This window comes from Pongo pygmaeus, chromosome 19 (genome assembly GCF_028885625.2).
Source record: "Pongo pygmaeus isolate AG05252 chromosome 19, NHGRI_mPonPyg2-v2.0_pri, whole genome shotgun sequence".
NCBI lineage: Eukaryota > Metazoa > Chordata > Mammalia > Primates > Hominidae > Pongo > Pongo pygmaeus.
In genome coordinates, this window is record NC_072392.2 from 58,578,898 (window position 1) to 58,597,894 (window position 18,997).

The following is an 18,997-nucleotide window of genomic DNA, read 5'->3' on the forward strand; positions in this document are numbered from 1 at the left end:
AAACCCTGTCTCTACTAAAAATACAAAAAAGTAGCTGGGCGTGGTGGTGGGCCCCTGTAATCCCAGCTACTTGGGAGGCTGAGGCAGGAGAATTGCTTGAACCCGGGAGGTGGAGGTTGCAGTGAGCTGAGATTGTGCCACTGCACTCCAGCCTGGGCAACAAAGTGAGACTCCATCTCAAAAAAAAAAAAAAAGCTATGCCCTTTTGCATGGTGGCTCATACCCGTAATCCCAGCACTTTGGGAGGCTGAGGCGGGCAGACCACTTGAGGTCAGGAGTTTCAGACCAGCCTGGGCAACATGGTGAAATTCTGTCTCTACTAAAAATACAAAAAAAATTAACCCAACATGCTCCCTTGAACCCGGGAGGCAGAGGTTGCAGTGAGCTGAGATCGTGCCACTGCACTGCAGCCTGGGTGACGCAGTGAGACTTTGTCTCAAAAATAAAAATAAAATAATGATATGCCCTTTTGGCAGTTGTGAACTCTCCTACCTCCTGCTCTTCCTGATGTTTACGCCCTTAGCTCTGCTGATATCGGCTGCTCTAGAAGTTTGCACTAACCAGATTTCACCTGTTCAAAATGATAGGCAGGAAGACCTCAAACCTCAACTTGCTCCCAGGCTCACCCAGCCCTAGGAAGGACTCTTCTTGGAACTGAGCCCAACATTAATAATACAGTAAAATGGGGAGGCAAGAGTAGCACCTGCCTTATAATCATGGTACATTAGACTTTTAATGTAAGTCGTTTTTCTTGTGGGAGGCAAGATCTAACTTGTTCTACATATGAATCCATGTAATGATAAGCTGTGATATACTGTAACTTACATTTACCCTTTTGCTGATCTCAAAATACTAAACTTCAAAGAAGAAAATATGCCTGTGAGGACTGAATAGTCTGAATTTTTCTAATCAATGAAACACGCACACACACACAGAGCTTTTTAGAGAAATTTCTCTAAACATGACTCTGCTGTAATTAGAGGAAAGGTGTACCTGTCATGTTTTACCAATGAGATTCTTGGGCTTAAAGAGGTCTGCTGTCTGGTTCAAGGTCCTAAAGAAAGTAACTGAATCTGCTCCACTGATTCAGTACAATGAAGAGTTCAAACAAGGTCCTACAAAATGATCTCCTAGCCAAATTCTCAGTTTCTTACATATGATGCCTAAATTCCCCTTCTTAGGAAGAACATTGACAATGAGATGTAGGGTAAGTTATTACAATGGAAATCAACATAACTATAGCAGATCCTAACAGTTGCCTACCCCAAGTACATTCTCTCCTTCTTCCATGCTACTTCCCTACTTCCTTTATTACTGAGGGCATCAATGCACCCAGCTAAAAGACCAGATTCCCTTTAAAACTATATGGCCTCAGCCGGGCACAGTGGCTCATGCCTGTAATCCTAGCACTTTGGGAGGCCGAGGCAGGCGGATCACGAGATGAGGAGTTTGAAACCAGCCTGACCAATGTGGTGAAACCCCATCTCTACTAAAAATACAAAAATTACCTGGGCATGGTGGTGGGTGCCTGTAATCCCAGCTACTCAGGAGGCTGAGGCAGGAGAATGGCGTGAACCCAGGAGGCAAAGGTTGCAATGAGCCAAGATTGCGCCACTGTAGTCCAGCCTGGGCAACAGAGCGAGACTGTCTCAAAACAAGCAAACAAACAAAAACTATATGGCCTAATGACTAAATTCTGAACAATTACATAAAAGCAGAAACGTTATGAAGGACCTGGGGACAGACTCCATAGAGGTAAACTTAATCAGCTGGGAGACGTGATCCTTTTGCCCTTCCACCTTTTTTTCTGCTGGGAATGCGGATGTGATGGCTGGACTTCCAATAGCCATCTTGAACCATCACTAGCTATACACGAGAATGGTTGATTTGTAAGACAGAAGGAAACCGGGTCTAATAATTGTGAGGCTACCAAACCAGCCCCGAACACCTCATCCATATGAAAGATAAATGAACTACCTCAGTTAAGCCATTTTTTAAAAAAAACTTTAGATTCAGGGGATACTTGTGGTATGTTCATGACATGGATATATTACATAATCATGAGGCTTGGGCTTCTAGTATACCCATCACCCAAATAGTGACCATGGTACCCAATAGGTGATTTTTCAACCCTCAGTCCCATTCCCACCCTCTCCCCATTTGGAGTCCCCAGTGTCTATTGTTTCCATCTTTATGTCAATTTGTACCCACTTTTAGCTCCCACTCACAAGTGAGAACATGCAGTATTTGATTTTCTGTTTCTCAGTTATTTTACTTAGAATAATGGCCACCAAGCTCCATCCATGTTGCTGCAAAGGACATGATTTCATTCTTTTTAAAATCTATTGTTATTTTAAATTTTCAATTATATGCAGCTGAATCTAATTATGACTGACAAAATAAACAGGCCTAGTAACACATTTTTATTGAGTTTTAAATGGACAAATTAGGAAGTACTTAAATATTTTTCTCTCTCTCAAATACATTATTAAATGACTATAAGCCTATTTTAATTTTTAAATAATATCTATTTCCGGCTGGGTGTGGTGGCTCACGCCTGTAATCCCAGCACTTTGGGAGGCCAAGGTGGGCAGATCACATGAAACCAGGAGTTTGAGACCAGCCTAGGAAACATGATGAAACCCTGTCTCTACTAAAAATACAAAAATTAGCCGGGCGTGGTGGCATGCGCTTGTATTCCCAGTTACTTGGGAGGCTGAGGCAGGAGAATCACTTGAACCAGGGAGGTGGAAGTTGCAGTGAGCCAAGATCACACCACTGCACTCCAACTTGGGCAACAGAGTAAGACTCCATCTCAAAAAATATATATAATAATAATAATAATATCCTTTCCCTTTGCGGGTGTAGTGAATGTAAAGAGGCACAAGGAAGTTCCTGGGATGCTGATACTGTTTGTTTCTTCATCAGATATGTTCAGTTTGTGAAGATGCAATGGCTGTACGCATATTTGAAGTATTCATATTTCTCTATATATATATTATACATCAATAAAAAGTTTCAAAATATAGTCATTGTAAATTTATCTTTTTGAGCAGAACTAACCAGTTTAGGTAGGATTAGAGATTTTAAAAGGCTAAATCCTCTGAGAATTGTGAAGATTAAATGAATAATTAATGAAAAATGAATGGAAATTAGTTAGTTTTAACCTATTTATTTATTTATTATTTATTATTTTTTTTTTTGAGATGGCGTCTCACTCTGTCCCCCAGGCCGGAGAGCAATGGCGCAATCTCTGCTCACTGTAAGCTCTGCCTCCCTGGTTCATGCCATTCTCCTTCCTCAGCCTCCCGAGTAGCTGGGACTATAGGCGCCCGCCACCATGCCTGGCTAATTTTTTGTATTTTAAATTTTAGTAGAGATGGGGTTTCACCGGATTAGCCAGGGTGGTCTCGATCCCTTGACCTCGTGATCTGCCCGCCTCTGCCTCCCAGAGTGCTGAGATTACAGGCGTGAGCCACTGTGCCTGGCCAGTTTTAACCTATTCAGTTACGCATCCGTGAATATTTTTGGAGAACCTACTATTCATCAGGCACTCAGCTATTCCTCTTGGTGCTAACGTAATTTTTTGCCTATTTTATTTTCATTCCTCCCACTAGACTATAAGCTTCATGGGGACAGGGACTAATCTGTTTTGTTCCTGTTGCACACACAAGTGTCTAACACTAATCTGTTTTGTTCATGGTGTACACATAGTTAACACAGTGCCAGGCAATAAATGTAATGGCTTTTAATGGAATGAATAACTGAGTTAATATATTATAGGTTAAATAACCTCTTATGGACCACTAGGAAACTGGATTTCAAGTTCCAAAACAACTGACTTTCATGTGATCTTTTGGAATTCATTTGTAAATTACAGGCAATCTATGGCTCTTCAGCATCAATATTCAATCATGAAGTACAAGTGAAATTTCAGGTGATTCTCTTAAAGTTTAGGAAATTATGGTGTCTAAAACATAAAGCCAGCTGCGGTGGCTCACGCCTGTAATCCTAGCCCTTTGGGAGGCTGAGGCGGGCGATCACCTGAGGTCAGGCGTTTGAGACCAGCCTGACCAACATGAGGAAACCCCGTCTCTACTAAAAATACAAAATTAGCTGGGCATGGTGGTGCATGCCTGTAATCCCAGCTACTCAGGAGGCTGAGGCAGGAGAATCACTTGAACCTGGGAGGCAGAGGTTGCAGTGAGCTGAGATCGTGCCATTGCACTCTAGCCTGGGCAACAAGAGCGAAACTCCGTCACAAAAAAAAAAAAAAAAAAAAAAAGGGCCGGGCATGGTGGCTCACACCTGTAATCCCAGCACTTTGGGAGGCCGAGGTGGGCGGATCACGAGGGGTCAGGAGATCGAGACCATCCTGGCTAACATGGTGAAACCCTGTCTCTACTAAAAATACAAAAGTTAGCCGGGTGTCGTGACAGGCGCCTGTAGTCCCAGCTACTCAGGAGGCTGAGGCAGGAGAATGGTGTGAACCTGGGAGGCGGAGCTTGCAGTGAGTCGAGATTGTGCCACTACACTCCAGCCTGGGTGACAGAGCGAGACTCCGTCTCAAAAAAAAAAAAAAAAGTAATAAAATAAAAAAAAAAAGGGTGAAAATCATAATGCAATTATCACAAGAAACTGTCAAAAGCCCTTAACTACACTAGTTAAAAAGAGTGGAACAGATTAACTTCTTGATATCATAATGAAAATGCAAACACTATGACTAACACACACCATATCAAAATAGAACATTTTCGTTGCATGGCAAGAAAGAAAAGACGTCTGTGTTTTAAGCAATCAAAGAACAAAATTGAAAATGCAAGCAACTGGAAAATGGCAGTCCCTAGAAATTCTCTGTTAAAATACAGTAAACATATGACTATAAATTTTCAATATAATTTAAAGCATTCTCCTTGGTAGGTTAAAGAAATTGTCTAGATTCAAAAAGAGAGAAATATCAGTTTGACATCTGTAGGAGTCTTATTTTGGGAGTGCATACTCAGCCCCCCATCCTTTCTGTGGAAACTGCCTCTTGACAAAAGGGCAAGCCTAGACAGTCGTTTTTGTCAAACACTCCCACCATGGTGTATTGGACAACTGAAGATGTCTTCACCTAAGCTGAACCAATGAGAATCGTTATCCTGAGAACCTGAATCAGAAGGCCTTAAGTCTGTAGGTAGTGGTGGGCTCTAGAACTGGAAGGCCAACTAGAGTTGGAACTGAGGTTGGCACTATGGCTAACCAAAGTTTAACAAAAGCCAAAATTATGGGGAAGCAGAAAGTATAAATAAGCAAAGGAAGCCCACTTGGAAAAAAAGGAAAATGGAATATATATGCCAACAAGAGCAGAAGCAAAAGATGCTGGTTGAGGGGCATGATAGAAAAATGAGTTCTGTTCTTGAATTTTCAGTTTCTGTGAACTCTGGCTGACTGTCTTACTTTTAAAATAATTCAAGTAATTAACTAACACTCCTGTCCCTTCCCAGTTTCCCCAATTCTACATTTTTTTGAGACAGAGTCTCACTCTGTCGCCCAGGCTGGAGTGCAGTGGTGCAATCTCTGCTCACGGCAACTTCTGCCTCCCAGGTTCAAACGATTCTCGTGCCTCAGCCTCATGTGTAGGTAGCTGGGATTACAGGTGTGCGCCACCACACCTGGCTATTTTTTGTATTTTTCATAGAGAAAGGGTTTCGCTGGGCGCGGTGGCTCACGCCTATAATCCCAGCACTTTGGGAGGCAGAGGCGGGTGGATCACGAGGTCAGGAGTTCAAGACCAGCCTGGCCAAGATGGTGAAACCTTGTCTCTAATAAAAATACAAAAATTAGCAGGCACCTGTAATCCCAACTACTTGGGAGGCTGAGGCAGGAGAATCACTTGAACTCGGTGGGTGGAGATTGCAGTGAGCCGAGATCACACCACCGCACTCCACCCTGGGAAGCAAAGTGAGACTCCGTCTCAAAAAAAAAAAAAAAAAAAAGAGAGAAAGGGTTTCACCATGTTGGCCAGCCTGGTCTCGAATTCCTGACCTCAAGTGATCTGCCTGCCTCGGCCACCAAAAGTGCTGGGATTGCAGGCATGAGCCACTGTGCCCGGCCTCTAATCCTACTTTTTATTGGAACAAATATTTCTTCAGCATCTACTATTTGTCAGACACTGTTCTTTGCACCAAGGATATAGTAGTAAATACAAGAGAGAAAAATCATGAATTTATTGGGGTCGAGTGGGATAATTATAATGAATATATAAACAGATAATTATAATGCAGTGTAGTGAATGCAATAAACCCAAGGTACTATGAGAGAAGAATATCTTTTTTTTTTTTTTTTTTTTTTAGACGGAGTCTTGTTCTGTCGCCCAGGCTGGAGTACAATGGCGTGATCTTGGCTCACTGCAACCTCTGCCTCCTGGGTTCAAGCGATTCTTCTGTCTCAGCCTCCCAAGTAGCTGGGACTATAGGTGCCTGCCACCACGCCTGGCTAATTTTTGTATTTTTAGCAGAGACGGGATTTCACCATATTGGTCAGACTGGTCTTGAACTCTGACCTCAGGTGATCCACCCGCTTTGGACTCCCAAAGTGCTGGGATTACAGGCGTGAGCCACCACGCCCAGCCGAGAGAAGAATATCTTACTTGGCTTATGGTGAACTTCACCAAACATTTTATTTGAAATCGTTTAAGTAGAGTTTTGTATCTTGCAACCAAAAGAATCTGCTTGGGCCAGGTAAAGTGGTCCACGCCTGTAATCCCAGCACTTTGGGAGGCCAAGGTAGGCAGATCACTTGAAGTCAGGAGTTCGAGACCAGGCTGGCCAACATAGTGAAACCCCGTCTCTATCAAAAATACAAAAATTAGCCGGACGTGGCAGCGCATGCCTGTAGTCCCAGCTGCTCAGGAGGCTGAGGCAGGAGAATCGCTTGATCCCTGGAGGCAGAGGTTGCAGTGAGCTGAGACTGCACCACTGCACTCCAGCCTGGGTGACAGAGTGAGACTCCGTCTCAAAAACAAAACAAAACAAAAACAGAAAAAACAACAACAAAAAAACCCCAGCCCTGTGCGGTGGCTCACACCTGTAATCCCAGCACTTTGGGAGGCCGAGGCCGGAGGATCACCTGAGGTCGGGAGTTCGAGACCAGCCTGACTAACATGGAGAAACCCCACCTCTACTAAAAATACAAAATTAGCTGGGCGTCGTGGCACGTGCCTGTAATCTCAGCTACTCGGGAGGCTGAGGCAGGGGAATCGCTTGAACCTGGGAAGCGGAGGTTGCAGTGAGCCAAGATCGCCCCACTGCACTCCAGCCTGGGTGACAGAGTGACACTCTGTCTCAGCCTCCCAAAGTGTTGGGTTACAGGCATGAGCCACCTAAACGTGTGTGTGTGTGTGTATTCTACAAAATTAGTGTGGTGCTCCTCCCTCCCCAGGTGTGGTTAAAAATGCAGACAGCTTACCTAGGTTAAATTTAGTCTCCATCACTCATTAACATGTAACCTAGCACATATTACATAATCTGTGTTTGCATCTGTTTTTTATTTTACCTCACGGGATTTCTGTGAAGACTCAATGGGAAATTTATATGCAGAGCTTTAGAAGTATACCTGACATTTAATAAGTACTCATCAATTGTTAGTTGCCATTTCTATTATTGTTGTGGCTGTTATGTTAATCTTGTGTGTGTTGCAATTTGAGGAAGTGTCAGCTGGGAAAGGCTGGGTAGCGGTACTTGCATGTGATTGCCGTATTTAAAGTCTGGTCCTCAGCTTTGCTAAACTAAATTTTGTTAGTATACACAGAGACCAGCTCACATGAGTCATACTAGCACATATATATCAATGTGCCAGTTATTTTGTCACACAAATTTTATTGTCACACAGGACATTCTGATAAAGGTATCGGCTCCACTGACTTGACGCAGCTATCAGAGACCCAAGCAGACCACTCTCTTCCCATTAACATATTCTCTTTACAAGCAGTGTAAAATATTATTATTTTTTTTAAAATTTTTTTGAGACAGTCTCTCTGTCGCCCAGGCAGGAGTTCAGTGGCACAATCTCAGCTCACCGCAACCTCCGCCCCCCCAGGTTCAAGCAATCCTCCTGCCACAGTCTCTTGAGTAGTTGGGATTATAGGCACCCACCACGCTCAGCTAATTTTTGTATTTTTAGTAGAGACAAGGTTTCACCATGTTGACCAGGCTGGTCTCAAACTTCTGACCTCAAGCGATCCACCTGCCTCGGCCTCCCAAAGTGCTGGGATTACAGGCGTGAGCCACCACGCCTGGCCAAAAAACAGTAGTAATCTCTTTCTAGGCCTGCTAGCTGAGGGTGCTTACAGGTCACCTTGACTGGATTTTGGGTGTGCCCAACCCTTCAGTCTTATTTTAACAGCAGATTTCTCAGTTCTGTCATTCCTGCTGATGGATAATCTCATCCATTACCTTTTGAGTGTTTTCTAATTTTATTTCTCAGAGGGAAACCTCAACTTCAGCTTTAGGGGTGCAGTCGTTGCTAATATGAAAGATCATGTCAACCATTTCCAAATAACTTTATTCAATTTAAAATTACTGTGTACTTCCAGCCATGATAAAATGAAGTAGTATTCCTTCAGTTGAGTCTAAAATTGTCTTCTTCCCATCTTCTTGGAATCCTTGCTATTTAGATAACTCCAGAGGGGCAAATGCTTAAAGTATTGACTCATCTACGTGAGAGAGAGTGCTTGGCACTTATGTATGCTTTAATAGCTATCACTCCACGGAACAGATGTTTGTATGTTTCGTGGGCATCATAAATATTAAGAACGATGCTATAAGGTTTAGAAAGCATTTTCCATTAATTGTTAATGCTCACTGCATGGATAAGAGAGAGAAACTCCTTCGGGGAAAATCAAGAGACATTTTTATTTCTAACATTACTGTATTTCGATTTCAGGGCTGAAGCTGGAGAGAATTAGTCTCTGATTTCTGGAATATTATATGAAAATTCTAATTACTGTAATGCTTGAGTGTCCCTTGTTCCTTATAGCTCCGTATTGACATATGTAATGTGTAGTGATAATAGGAAACATGGTGGAAGGAGAAAGCAGGGGTGGATTCAAAGGCCAGTTCCACCTCTTCCTGGCTCAAGGATCATGGATTTACTTAGCCTCTTTGAATTTAGTTATTTAACCTGTAAAACAGAAGCTAATAAAAATAACCTCATGGCGTTATGACAATTTTTTAAAAATATGTAAAAATGCTAGGTCAATTCCTGGATTGCAGTTAATTCTTCTTTGCATCAAATTAGAGATAGTAAGTGCTTGGTGTGGGCTACACTCAAAAAAAGCCAATGTGTGCCTAAATTCTTTAAATTTTTGGCAAGTAAAGATTGCTTAGTGTTTCTTACCATCACATAGAAAGCTTTGCCCAGTAGGCTGGGTGCGGTGACTCATGCCTGTAATCCTAGCACTTTGGGAGGCCAAGGTGGGCTGATCACCTGGGGTTGGGAGTTCAAGACCAGCCTGACCAACATGGAGAAACCCCGTCTCTACTAAAAATACAAAAATTAGCCAGGCATAGTGGCACATGCCTGTAAACCCAGCTACTTGGGAGGCTGAGGCAGGAGAATCACTTGAACCCGGGAGGCAGAGGTTGCAGTGAGCCGAGATCGCGCCATTGAACTCCAGCCTGGGCAACAAGAGCGAAACTCAGTCTCAAAAAAAAAAAAAAAAGAAACAAAGCTTTGCCCAGTGAGACTTCAGGTCTCATATGCAGGTCTAGTGCCTGTCGATCTTTCCTGTCTGCCCATGGCATTTATTCACTCATTTACTGAGGGCCCACTAGGCACTATACAGGCAATATGATGTCTGACCTAAACAAGCTCATAGTCTTGTAAAGGACATTGATGCAAAAACAATTACAATGTCATGGTAAGTATTACCTCTAATCAATGCAAGTTAAAGGGTGGGGGAAGGTCAGAGGGAGTACACAGTTCTGTTTAGGTAAGGGAAAGAAGCATATTAAGGAATAAGAAATCCAGGTACCCAGGGCACCAGGACATACTGGATGCCACGAAAATGAGAAATGTGCTGGTTAACTCAGGTTTCTGTAGAAAACTCTTTACCTTGCTAGTAAAAGATAATTTGCTTCTGCTTGCACCAAAGAAGACAATGCTTTCAGATGGAAATTAACAAAACAAAACAGAAGACAAAAACCTCCTCTCTAGAGCTGACCTATGTCTGTTGATTAGTTTTATCATGAGCAGCTGCAGATGAAGTCAACTGAAATTCTGAAACCAAATCATGCATAGCACCAAGCTGTTTTTTTCTGGAATGAATTTTAAACTGTTGAACAAAGTCTAAATTTTAAATCCTTTGGTACATCTCCCAAATGGTCTGATTCAGTAAATTGCAAAAAAAAAAAAAAAAAAAAAAAAAAAAAAAAAGCGAGAGAGAAAGAAAGAAATGAGAATAAGAATTATAGAAAAATGAAGCTGGGCACAGTGGCTTATGCCTGTAATCCCAGCACTTTGGGAGGCTGAGGTGGGTGGATTACTTGAGGCCAGCATTCAAGACCAGCCTGGTCAACACGGTGAAGCCCCGTCTCTACTAAAAATACAAAAATTAGCCAGGCGTGGTGGCGGCGCACATCCATAGTCCCAGCTACTAGTGAGGCTGAGGCAGGAGAATCGTTTGAACTGGGGAGGCAGAGGTTGCAGTGAGCCAAGATGGCACCCCTGCAACTCCAGCCTCGGTGACAGTGCGAGACGTCGTCTCAAAAAAAAAAAAAAAAAAAAAAAAACCAAAGAAAAGAGAAAAAAAAGAACCTTGGCACGGTGAATTTGGGTGAATAGAGAGCATTTATTTTTCTTAGTCTTCTCAAACTTCTTTGAAGGTCTGTCTACACTTGCTGTCTCACTTTCTACCCATTTCTCAATTCACTACAACATGGCTGCTGCCTGCGCCACACCACGTAAAGGCTCCTTCCACTTCACCAACAACTTTCTTGTTGGTAAATACAGGGGGCATTTCTTCAGATCTTAATTGATTTTTCTATACTCTGATTGCTTCCTCTTTCTGAGATGCTTGCTTCCCTTGGCTGCTTGGAACCATAGTCTCCTCTTTCTGCTTGCTCCTTCTTAGTTTCCTCTTGGGCTTTTTTTCCTTTGCCTGACCCTTACATGTTCGAGCTCTTAGAGATGGTCCTAAGTCTCTACTCTTCTCACCTTCACCCTCAACCATGGACATTGAAAGATTCTCCCCGGGGCCTGAAAGCTTAAGGGATTGAATAACTCTTCCTTACTCAGGCCCAGTGCGAAGGCTCAAGGCCACTTGCACCAGCAGCATGCGTCAGCAAGATAGCAGAAGCAAGAAGACAGCTGGCCGGAGGACACATACCCCGGAAGATTGAGAGGTAGGCCGTCCGGGTACTACGTAGCAGACACGTCAGACTGGGACACTTCCTGTTTACAGAGCACTATAAAACCCCTGCCCCGGACTCACTTGGGGCTGACGCCGTTTTAGGCCTCAGTCCGCCAGCACCTAGGCGCTCACTGAGACAGCGTGTTGTTCCACACCGCCTCATGTTTGTTGGCGCGCTGTGCTCTCGGGGTTCGAACGATACAAGAGCCTTGCAGACATCTCATTTTATGGCTTTCTTTACTCTTTAGAAACAAATGACTCAAAAATCTATCATCTCTGGCCAGTTGCGGTGGCTCACGCCTGTAATCCCAGCACTTTGGGAGGCTGAGGCAGGTGGATCGCGAGGTCAGGAGATCGAGACCATCCTGGCTAACACAGTGAAACCCCATCTCTATTAAAAAATACAAAAAACTAGCCGGGCGTGGTGGCACACACCCGTAATCCCAGCTACTTGGGAGGCTGAGGCAGGAGAAACGCTGGAACCTGGGAGGCGGAGGTTGCAGTGAGCTGAGATTGTGCCACTGCACTCCAGCCTGGGCAACAAGACCGAGACTCCATCTCAAAAAAAAAAAAAACTATCATATCTACCGTGATTTCTTTGGTGAGACCCAAATGCGGTATTCATCTACCTTCTAGATATCACCTAGATGACTTACAGGCACCCCAAGCTCCAAAATGGAACACATCCTTTCGCCTCAACATCTGTTTCTCCTCTAGTGTTACGTAGCTTATTAAATAACTTTACCATGAACTTGGTTGACCACACCAGAAACCTGGGAGGTCTCCTTCAAATTGTTTGTTCTCTCTCCTCCACCCCCAACCTGTCCGTGATAATCAAATATGAAATCTTGTCACCTTGAAACCCTAAATATTTCTTTTTTTTTTTAACTTTTAAAAAAGTTTGGTAAAATACACAAAACATAATTTTTTTTTTCAAGACAGGGTCTTACTCTGTCACTCAGGCTGGAGTGTGGTGGTGCCATCATGGCTCACTGCAGCCTCGACCTCCCAGGCTCAGGCAATCCTCCCGCCTCAGCCTCCTGAGTAGCTGGGACTACAGGTGCCTGCCCCCATGCCCAGCTAATTTCTGTATGTTTTTTAGAGAAGGGAGGAGGGGTTTCACCATCTTTCCCAGGCTTGTCTTGAACTCTTGACCTCAAGCAATCCTCACACCTCAGCCTCCCAAAGTGTTGGGATTACAGGTGTGAGCCACTATGCCTGGCCCAAGTTTACCATTTTAACCTTTTTGTTTGTTTGTTTTTTGAGACGGAGTCTCACTCTGTCGCCCAGGCTGGAGTGCAATGGTGCAATCTTGGCTCACTGCAACCTCTGCCTCCCAGGTTCAAGCGATTCTCCTGCCTCAGCCTCCCGAGTAGCTGGGATTACAGGCACGTGCCACCACTCCTGGATAATTTTTATATTTTTAGTAGGGATGGGGTGTCACCATGTTGGCCAGGCTGGTCTCAAACTCCTGAGCTCAAGCGATACAGCCACGTCGGCCTCCCAATGGCCTAGGATTATAGGCATGAGCCACCGCGCCCGGCCCCATTTAAACCATTTTTTAACCGTACTATTCTGTGGCATTAAGCACATTTGCATTGCTGAATGGTGCAACCATCACTAATATCCATGTGTAGAACTTTTTCATCTTCTCTGATTGAAATTCTATACCCATTAAACATTAAATCTTCACTCCCTAGTCTTCACCCAGACCCTGGCAGCAACCGTTCTACTTTCTGTCTCTATGAATCTGGTACCGCATATAAATGAAATCACACAGCAGTTGTCTTTGTGATTGGCTTCTTTCACTTAGCATAATATCCTCAAGATTCATCCATGTTGTACCACATGTCAGAATTTTCTTCCTTTTTTAAGACTGAATAGTACTACATTGTACTACATTGTATGGATAAACTGTATCTTGTTTACTCATTCATTGCTTGATGGACTCTTGGGTTGCTTCCACCTTTTGGCTATTGTGAATAATGCTTCTGTGAACACAAGTGTACAAACATCTGCTTGAATCTTTGTTTTCACTTCTTTTGGGTATATACCCTATATGCACGAGTGAAATTGTTGGCTCATGTGCAAATTTTATTTTTTATTTTTTGAGGAGCCACCTTATGATTTTCTTTTCTTTTTTTTTTTGAGACGGAGTTTTGCTATTGTCGCCCAGGTTGGAGTGCAATGGCACGATGTTGGCTCACTACACCCTCCCCCTCCCAGGTTCAAGCGATGTTCCTGCCTCAGCCTCCCGAGTAGCTGGGATTACAGGCATGTGCCACCACACCTAGCTAATTTTTGTATTTTTAGTAGAGATGGGTTTCTCCATGTTGGTCAGGCTGGTCTCGAGCTCCCAACCTCAGGTGATCTGCCTGCCTTGGCCTCCCAAAGTGCTGGGATTACAGGTGTGAGCCACCTTGCCTGGCCCATATGGTTTTCTATAATGGCTGCACCATTTTACATTCCTACCAGCAATGCACAAAGCTTCCAATTTCTCTATATCCTCACCAATGCTTGTTTTTGTTTGTTTGTTTTCTGAGACAGTCTTGCTCTGTGACCCAGGCTGGAGGGCAGTGACATTGAGAGAGGAGAAAGGAAGAAACCGGTCAGGCACGCAGTTAGGGTGGGTCCTTGGTTGAATTCTTTCAAACAAAAGAACAGCTTGCAGGCACAGATAAGGGAACTTGCTCGGGGGGCTTGCCTAAGACATGCCCACAGCTGCACAGATAAGAAAGGCTATACAGGGCAGGGCACGGTGGCTCACGCCTGTAATCCCAGCACTTTGGGAGGCCGAGGCCGGCGGATCACGAGGTCAGGAGTTCAAGACCAGCCTGGCCACCATGGTGAAACCCCATCTCTACTAAACATACAAACATTAGCTGGTCATGGTGGCACGTGCCTGTAATCCCAGCTACTCAGGAGGCTGAGGCAGGGGAATTGCTTGAACCAGGACCTGGGAGGTGGAGGTTGTAGTGAGCCAAGATGGCGGTGCCACCGCACTCCAGCCTGGGCGACAGACCGAGACTCCGTCTCAAACAAACAAACAAAAAAGGCTGTACAGATGACTTGCCCAGACATGCCCACAATGGCAAATTCCATCCCCTGACACATGCGCAGTAAAGGGAACAAAGGAATATAGAGTAACTCCAGCTAAGGATCCGCATGCACACTAGGAGGACAGCGTGGAGCTACCACAAATTCGTGCCTTATGTAAATGCAGTAGCCAGCCCTCATCGGTTTCTTATAAAAGCCTTTGAATTCAACTGTAAAAATGACAGCCCTCTTCTGAGTCCCCTCTTTGCAGTGCAGAGCTTTCTTCTTTTGCTTATTAAACTTTTGCTCCAACTTCACCCTTTGTGTCCATACTCAACTTTCTTGGTTGTGAGACAAAGAACTTTGGGTGATACCTTGGACTACAAGAGACTGCTACATTGTGGTGCATTGGTGACACTAACAGCATGACCATGGCTCACTGCAGCTTCAACCTCCCATGCTCAAGTGATCCTCCCACCTCAGCCTTCCCAGTAGCTGGGACTACAGGCACACACCATCACACCCGGCTAATTATTTTATTTTTTGTAGAGACAGTGTTTTGCTATGTTGCCCAGATATCTCTTGAACTCCTGGGATCAAGGAATCCTCCCCCTTCACCCTCCCATAGTGCTGGGATTACAGGTGTGAGCCACTGAGCCCTGCTTGTTGTTTTGTTTTGCTTGAGATGGAGCCTCGCTCTGTGGCCCAGGCTGGAGTGCAGTGGTGTGATAGCTCACTGCAACCTCCACCTTCCAGTTTCAAGCTATTCTCTTGCCTCAGTTCTGAGTAGCTGAGATTACAGGCACCCACCGCCATGCCCGGCTAATTTTTTTCTTGTATTTTTAGTAGAGACAGGGTTTCACTATATTGGCCAGGCTGGTCTCTTGGCCAGACTAGTCTGGAACTCCTGACCTCAAGTGATCCACCTGCCTCAGCCTCCCAAAGTGCCGGGATTATAGGCGTGAGCCACTGCACCGGGCTCCTGCTTGTTTTTATAAGCATCATCCTAACGTGTGCAAAGGAGTATCGCACTGTGCTTTTGATTTGTATTTCCCTAATGATTAGTCGTGTTGAGCATTTTTCATGTGCTTATTGGCCATTTGTAAATCTTTAGAGAAATGTCTATTCACTTCCTTTGCCCATTTTTGGATCAGGTTGTTTAGTTTTGCTGTTTTTAAGTTGTAGGAGTTTTTTTTTTTTTTATTTGAGACAGAATCTTGTTCTGTCCCCCAGGCTAGAGTGCAGTGGCCCAATCTTGGCTCACTGCAACCTCCACCTCCCAGGTTCAAGTGATTCTTCTGCCTCAGCCTCCCAAGTAGCTGGGATTACAGGCTCCCGCCAGCTCACCCAGCTAATTTTTGTATTTTTAGTAGAGATGGGGTTTTACCATCTTGGCCAGGCTGGTCACAAACTCCTGACCTCATGATCCTCCTGCCTTGGCCTCCCAAAGTGCTGGGATTACAGGCGTGAGCCACAGTGCCAGGCCAGGAGTTCTTTATAAATTCTGAATATCAATCTCTTATCAGATATATGATTTGCAAATCATTCCTCTAAGGCTGCCTTTTCAGTTCGTTGATAGTGTCCGTTGATACACAAAAGTTTTTAATTTTGATGAAGTCCAATTTATCTATTTTCTTTTTTTGCTTGTGCTTTTGGTGTCATATCTAAGAAATTATGAAATCCGATGTCATGAAGCTTTCCTCCTATGTGTTCTGGTAAGAGTTTTATAGTTTTAGCTCTTACATTTAGGTCTTTGATTCCTTTTTTGTTAAAAATCTAATTCAGATCATGATACTCCTCTACTCAGGAGCCTCTGATCGTTTCTTATCTCGAGCAAAGTAAAAGCCAAAGTCCTTAGGCAAGGACGAAGCCCTGTGCTCTCCCCCAACCTCTCTCTAACTTTATCTCCTTCTACTTTCTCCCCAGTGCCCAAGCTGCTCACAGCCTCAGGGGCCTCCTTGCAGTCCCTCTGGCAGGCTCCAGCTCCCCAGGGCTCCTTCCCTTACCACTATTAAGTCATTGGTCAAATATCTTCTTAAAGAGGCCTTCTCTGATCATCCTATTTAAAAGTTAATTCCACCCAAATGCCTACACTGTATCCCTCTTTCCAGCCTTTTTCCACCCATAGAACCTATCCTTTGCTAACATACTATATATTTTATACTTATTTATTATTTATTTATAGTCTATTCCCCTCCCGCCCAACTAGAAAAAAAAAATGGAGATTTTAAAAATAGGGATTTCATTAAAAATGAAAATAGGGATTTAAAAATTAAAAAATTAGAGATTTCAGTGGCTGGGCGTGGTGGCTCACGCCTGTAATCCCAACACTTTGGGAGACTGAGGCCGGTGAATCACCTGAGGTCAGGAGTTCAAAACCAGCCTGGCCAACATGGTGAAACCCCATCTCTACTAAAAATACAAAAAATTACCTGGGCATGGTGGTGCATGCCTGTAATCCCAGCTACTTGGGAGGCTGAGGCAGGAGAATTGCTTTAACCTGGGAGGCAGAAGTTGCAGTGAGCTGAGATCGCGTCATTGCACTCCACCCTAGGCAACAAGAGTGAAACTCCGTCTCAAAAAAGAGAGAGATTTCTGGCCAAGTCTGGTGGCTCACACCTGTAATCCCGGCACTTTGGGAGGCCAAAGTGGGAGGATCACTTGAGCCCAGGAGTTTGAGACCAGCCTAGGCAACATTGTGAAACCCTGTCTCTACAAAACAATACAAAAATTAGCTGGGTGTAGTGGCTCGTGCCTATAGTCCCAGCTATTCAGGAGGCTGACATGGGAGGATCTCTTGAACCTAGGAGGTTGAGGCTGTAGTGAGCTGAAACTGCACCACTGCACTCCAGCCTGGGCAACAGAGTGAGATGCTGTCTCAAAAAAAAAAAAATTGGGATTTCCATTTGTTTTGTTCAGTTGTGTACCTGGAACCTAGAGTGATTTAACAAATGAATAAAATAAATGGATTGTACTACATATTTACCTGTTTCCTTCAGGAGACTCTAAGTTCCTTGTAGGTAAGATTTATGCCCAAGGTTATATCCACTGTTGTATTTACAAATTTACAGTGGGCAACAAACCAGTCTCTGACACTTATAAGTGTCTTGGTAGTCAATTATTTGTGAGCTACTGAACAAATTACAATACAGTCTGACAGTCTATAAAAAGACACTGTCAGGCCTCTGAGCCCAAGCTAAGCCATCATAGCCCCTGTGACCCGCATGTATACATCCAGATGGCCTGAAGCAACTGAAGAGCCACAAAAGAAGTGAAAATAGCCTCTTCCTGCCTTAACTGATGACATTCCACCATTGTGATTTGTTCCTGCCCCACCTTAACTGATCAATTGACTTTGTAACAATACACCTACCCCCCCTTGCCATAATGTGCTTTCTGATAGTCTCTGCCCACAATACACCCTCCCCACCCTTGAGAAGCTACTTTGTAATCTCCTCCCCTGACTTTAAGAAGGTACTTTGTAATATTCTTCCCCCAACCCACCCAGCCGCCCCACCCTCCCTTAAGCAGATACTTTGTAATATTCTCCCCCCCTTGAGAATGTACTTTGTAAGATCCATCCCCTGCCCCCAAAAAATTGCTCCTAACTCCACGGCTTATCCCAAACCTATAAGAACTAATGATAATCCCACCACCCTTTGCTGGATCTCCTTTCGGACACAGCTCCCTGCACCCTGGTGACTAAAAAGCTTTATTGCTCACACAAAGCCTGTTTGGTGGTCTCTTCACACAGATGCATGTGGCAGACACTTTCATATATTTCCATGCTTTGAGAATAGGAAGGAAAACAATTGGACTTTTGAAGCAGGGGAAGTGTGTAGCAAGGCAAGGATGGAGACCACCAAGTCCACAGACAGAACCAGAGCTAGCTTCTTGTGTCTTGGGAATAGTTCACACGTGTATTTATTTATTTATTTATTTGAGACAGAGTTTCACACTGTCGCCCAGGCCTGAGTGCATGACCACTGCTCACTGCAACCTCCGCCTCCCGGGTTCAAGAGATTCTCCTCTCTCAGCTTCCCAAGTAGCTGGGATTACAGGCACACACCACCATGCCCAGCTAATTTTTGTATTTTTAGTAGAGATGGAGTTTCACCATTTTGGTCAGGCTGGTCTCGAACTCCTGACCTCAGGTGATCCACCCACCTCAGCCTCCCAAATTGCTGGGATTACAGGCATGAACCACCACGCCCAGCCCCTGTATGTATTTTACGAGTTGATTTTTATTATGAAAAAAGCTTCATGTTCAGAGAACTATGAATCAAGTTACCGTTGTGGACTTGAATCAAGTTACCGTTGTGCTTCCTGAGAGCAGATTCCCTCTCTGACTTTTCCTGGAAGTTACACGGGCACTTCTTTATACCGTGCTGGGGAAGCATATCATTTAGTTTGTTAGCATTTCTTAGAAATCTTTCCAAATTGGCAAACCCACCAAGATAACTGCCAAGATATTTCTTGACACATTATTTTGACTTCAGGTTATTAGTTAGGATTCCTGTTTGGTATCAGATGTTTATTAGGCTCAGGCAGATGGGGCTTTGAAATATC